Source organism: Mixophyes fleayi, chromosome 10 (genome assembly GCF_038048845.1).
Source record: "Mixophyes fleayi isolate aMixFle1 chromosome 10, aMixFle1.hap1, whole genome shotgun sequence".
In the NCBI taxonomy this organism is placed as follows: Eukaryota; Metazoa; Chordata; class Amphibia; order Anura; family Limnodynastidae; genus Mixophyes; species Mixophyes fleayi.
The window spans coordinates 38,753,445-38,759,132 of record NC_134411.1 but is presented as its reverse complement, the minus strand read 5'-3'; the positions used below and the strand labels follow the sequence as shown (position 1 = coordinate 38,759,132).

The 5,688-nt window shown below is 41.2% G+C and overlaps 1 non-coding gene across 1 annotated transcript; it reads right to left on the bottom strand.

The window, feature by feature from the left end:
• Positions 1-3,876: 3,876 nt before the first annotated feature.
• On the bottom strand, positions 3,877-3,948 carry LOC142104707 (small nucleolar RNA SNORD50). Its single transcript, XR_012679650.1, has one exon. It is a non-coding gene; the product is annotated as a small nucleolar RNA SNORD50 (small nucleolar RNA).
• Between the last annotated feature and the right edge of the window lie 1,740 nt (positions 3,949-5,688).

Sequence of the window (5,688 nt, the reverse complement as noted above, 5' to 3'; positions counted from 1 at the left end):
TCTCTGTCTGTGTGTGTGTATGTTGGGGAATTTAGATTGTAAGCTCCAATGGGGCAGGGACTGATGTGAGTGAGTTCTCTGTACAGTGCTGCGGAATCAGTGGCGCTATATAAATAAATGATGTTGATGGTCACAAGGTAAAAGCTGTTTCTTTCTCCTCTCTGTGATATCACATATTTATTTGTGAGTAGCCCCATCTGTTTTTACGGACATGCGCAGACGTTGGCGTGACATGACGCGTGCAGAGTGAGCATTGGTAGAAGTGTACTCCTAAAACTGAGTGTCCGCAGAGCTTTTGTACTCACTCAAGCAGATGCTTACACCACCTTGATGTTGGCAGAAAGAGAGAACTTACCCCGAGAGAAAATCTCGGCTGCCACTTCCAATAAGATGCTTCTCTATGGGGGCATCTACATGGATATTCCAATAGAAGTGCATTTATAGTACATTATTAACACATAAGACAATAAAAAAGTTGGAAAATAATAAATAAAGCCAGCACAGTTGTCCCCTTATTGACACTAATCATTAAATAAATGATTCCATTTCTTTAGGGAAAAAGGGAAAAGTTTTCATTAATTTGCGTTTAATCATCTTTAAACTCTTTCAGATGAAGTAAAGCTGATAGTGTAACAGATGTATAGACAGTGAAAGCTCTCTAGTTCTTCTCTCATCATCTGTATACAGTCTATGGCTATTGTCCCAAAGCCTTAATGTAGCCTCTGTATCTTGTAAATGTGACATTTGGGGGGGGATTCAATGCCCCCCGAAGTAGCGCAGTGTAAAACCTATTACCGTTATTATAGTAAATGTAACCTGGCTTTAAAGCCGGCGTTGGAGCTACCACAGCGCAACAAACGTATTCGGCCTATAAACAAAAATCTATCTCTCTCTTGAGTGTTGGAAGCGATAAAATAGTCCAATATGATAATTATTATTTGTATAAAATTATTATTCACAAATGCCTCTCTGCGAATATATACGAGGTCAAAGACCGATGTAAACCCCTCAAAGGGTCTGGAACCGACTTCTCAGGTAACATCTTTCAGCTGCTCTCGGCTCACACAGAGTTAACGTAATCTCGTAGCTGTTTGCTGAATTTTTATGCCTCGGGAATAGAAAACTCTCACAAGTCATATACAGTTATTTTTACATTGCAAATTTATTAAAATAATAAAAAAAAAAATACGCAACTGTAAGATTTACATCGAAATCATCTTTAAAAAAAACCAAAAAAACGAAAACCACTCGCGCGTCCTGTCTGCAGAACGTCCCCTGGTACGAAAACAAGGCACATTAAGGTTTTTATTTGCAAGCTAATAAAATCATCTTTTGATCAGCTAATTACACCGGATATAGTTGCCATCTTTGCACTGAATTTATGTGCCCACATTACATAAAGTAGGTTTCTGGAGCTCGCTGTTGGCTTACATCATTCCTGTTTATGTAACTTTCTATTAAATGTAAATCAAAGTGAGAAGCCATTTCATGGAATTATTACGTCCATAAAGCGCTGGTTTATTTAAGCGCGGTGAATGGAAGACTATTTTCGGCGGCGGCTTAGAGCGCAGGGATTCCTATCCACCCAAATTAGTCACAATCTATAGAGGCTGATTGTTTACATTTTTCCCCATTACTGGAAAATCAATTCTAACCCATGATTCACGGTGCGTCTGCTGCAGCCGGATGTTATGGGAACTGGTCAGTCCTAATTCATATAATAATGAAGATAACAGTGACTCTGGGTAATGGCTTTTCTGACCTCCTAAACACCCAGAATTTATATTGATGGGGAAGGGATGTTGTGACCAGTTGTAACACAAACAAATCAGTTTTTACGTAACCCTGAGTCCTCTTCCATATACAGCAACATGGCACACATCATTGTCTATCCAGGAATACTCAGTTAAACTTAAATCTTCCTACTAGTATGTTATCTATCAAACCGTTTGAAAAGGAAAAATGGAGGTGTTGCCCGTAACAACCAATCAGGTTCTAGCTCTCATATACGTAGAACATTCTTGAAAATGATAGCTAGAATCTGATTGGTTGCTATTGGCAACACCTCAACTCTTCCTTTTTAGAATGTTTGATAAATCCACTCCTTCGTTTGTTAGGACCGGTCACATTGGACAATGGAGAAATGCAATGCTAGTGTTTAATTGAGAATAGATGAGAGAAAAAAATCTACAAGTTGTGTGTATGTCCCATCGAGCATTCACCCTTGCAGCCATCATAGGACTCAATGATCAAGCGAAGGAGTGGTGAGGACTTTAGGGTATATCCACCATATAACATCAAAGTGATCCATTATTTGTGAAATCACCCTAATTTGGGCACAACACTTGTGATTAGGCGCAGTCAAAATGGGAGCTGCTTCTCAGAATGGGAAAGTTGCTTAATAAATGTGTGGGAAACCGGGGTATGACAAGGGGTTGGGGGGCATTTTCCCCCCAGGCCCGTCCCATAGTGGCTACCTTGGGCTGGGTCACTGGGCCATCTGTATTTTTTTCGTTTAAAATGATCCTAATAGGCTGCTGAGTCGAGTTTTGCTCCCCGGGCTAAAATTTGCCAGCCCTCCCTTAGGTATGATTTGGGTGGTTTGAGGCAGTTCTGTTATTAGAGTAATCAAATTGCCTTCAGATTAATTGGCTTTGATATACTCCATCAGGCTTGTCCAACCCCTGGCTCTCAATGTGTTGTGATACTACAGGTTCCAGCATATCTTTACAGCTATCTGCTGGCTATCTACTGGCAAAGCATGCTGGGGCTTGTAGTTTCCAAACACCAGGAGAGACACAGGTTGGCCAAGCCTGTGCTACACGGTACATACCTCCCAAAACTCCAGGGAAGAAAAGCAATGGGACAACATTTGTCTGTCTCCGATTTGCAGCCACTTCCCACCTTGGTCGTGTTTGTGATCTTTGAATCAGTGAAAGTAGATTGAGTTTGGAACCAGTCCAAAATTGTAACCTCTAATTATGACTATACTAATGTTGGATTCATGCAACTATTTAAAAGATTGCTGCGATAGTCCCATGTTTTGGATTCCTGTAGCCAGGGTCAGGTACAGAGTGCTGTGGTGACCAGATGGGACAGCTTGGGGGCTCGTCCCTAGTTCATCAGAACCAGAATGTGTAGAGGGGGCACAGAGTGACTGCATGGACAATAGCTTCCTACTGGTTATTTGCTCATAGCTCCCTAGGATGTGCACGAAGAACCAGCTTTTGCAGAAGTTGCACACCAAGCCTAGGGACGGGAAGCCATAATAAGTAAGGGTGTGCACCGGCCACTTTTGGTGTTTTGGGTTTTGGGTTCTGATTAGCTTGAGGTTTTGGGTTCTGATTTGTTTTGCTAAAACACCCCACGAAAGGTTTTGGTTCTGGTTTTGGGTTCTGATTTTTTTTTTTAAAAAAGCATAAAAAGTGCTAAAATCCATTTTTTTTTTTTTTTTTTTCACTCCTTCACTATTATTAACCTCAATAACATTCATTTACACTCATTTCCAGTCTATTCTAAACACCTCACACCTCACAATATTGTTTTTAGGCCAAAAGGTTGCACCGAGGTAGCTGGATGACTAAGCTAAGCGACACAAGTGGGAGGCACAAACACGTGGCAGGATCAGTGGACTTAAACAGCGGTACCACTGGACTTATACGGCAGGATCAGTGCCTTGCTTGCAGTCTCCTAGGTAACGCGAATAATCTGTCCAAATATGCACACAGGGGCATGGCCAGTAAAATATGGATGACATACTTTATGGATAAACAATGTCACTACACTTCATGCCGAGAAGCTAACCAAATAGTTTTCTCCATACAAGATACTCCCAACTATTCACTGAAATACCTAGCTTTTATCACCATGTAAATGAACTCAGCAGTCAGATCCATAATAAAGTGTGTCATCACACAAGTCAGGTTCGGGATAGACTCATCACAGTTCAGGTAAATTTAACATGTCCAAACAGATCATTGTGTATCTGTAGTTCTGTCTTGTTTTTAATGTGATTTTTGTGTTTATTAAGCCATGAACATGACAAGTGTATATGTGCGAATGAGCCCTAAAATCACATATAAAGAGATTACAGATCTGTGTTTAAAGCTTCCCTACAATCTTACATTACAAGAGCAGTGTTATGGTTAGGATTTGGATTTCACAAATGCTTTCCTTTTAGTAAATTTACCTCCTTTAAATGTAGTGCTAAAATGACATTGCTTTTATAACCTGTTTGTGTAAAATGTTGTTTTAAGAAAATAAAAAAGGGTTTCTAACCTTCTCGTAGCTTCACATTTATATGATTTGTTTGGTCATTGAACCATCCTGGGATCTCCACCCGGCAGCAGTATGTTCCATCATCCTCCTCAGTCACCCCAATGATGGTCAGTGATACGTCCCCCCTGTGATATGTTCCCCAATAACTGGTATCTGTCAGATTTCCTCCAGGTCACCCTGTTGCCGTCTGTAAAGATGATCACATTGTTACACTTGGAGGATGGACAGCTGCCCCGTCCCCAGCACATTGTGGTTGTACCAGCACTGACAGAATATGTGCAGTGTAATGTCAGGTTACCAATATTTGTCAAGGGGATAGCGCACTACGGGCTATATTAGGTTCAGCAGCGGAATAACAGGATAGCCTGGGAGCATAAGTGAATACAGAATATTCTGCGCTTGAATCTAAATTGTGGATGTAAAATAAATTGGAAACTAAAATATGACCCTAATGTATAAGGGAAAAAAAACTTTATCAAGGGTTTGATAAAAACATGGGTAGACAACATCAATATTAAGCATAAGTTACAGAATGCACATCTTGTACAAACATTATCTATTGTCAAAGTTCACATATAAAACCTAATTGTGGAGTGCAGGGTGCACAATTGGCAGAAGAAAAGTTGTGATCCAGGATAGGATCAGATAATAGTCTTTAGAGATAGAAGAGGTCCAAAGTACACTGGTTTATATACTTGCGCTTTGATGTAATGTCCGATGGGGTGGTTGTTCCTTTGAGTGTCCAGTTGAATCACTGCAGGATAGATTGGAAGACGAGTAGTCCTGGCAGTCAATAATGAATAATGAGGAAATTCAGCAGAGTTTAGTAGTTCAGTGGCAATAATTCTGCTGGCGGCGTGCACGCCAAACCGTGGAGCGCACGCTTGCTTGGATGTCCAGAACCGTATGTGCACAACCGGAAGTGGCAGATAATGTCAGGTTACCATTCACTGATCCTGTCACATGTTCAGCTGCTGCCAGACCTGAGCGGGGAATTTATGCGATCTAAGTCTCGCGAGATCCGACGTCAGAGCCTCATTTTGAGTTCGCTTTTCCGCCAGAAATACCCGAATAGTGTTCGGATCCTGTCGGGTCCGCACTGTTCGGGTGGGCTCGGATTAGCGCAATCCGAGCCCGCTCATCTCTAATAATAAGCATCTGCACTGGGACCTGATAATCCTCTTGGTGACTCTGGCCGTAGCTCAAGAGATCTCACCCCTACTAGTCCTGCAAATGGTCTTGCTCCATGTTGACAACAAAACTACGATGGTACCTAGGAGGGTACCCCTATATCTCTGTGAGATGGTGAGAGTGGCTTGTTGGAACAATCCTTTTATTATAACAAATAACATGTTGCAAATAATTTTATTATTTAAAAGAAGCTTGAAAAACATTTAATGGTGTTTGAGA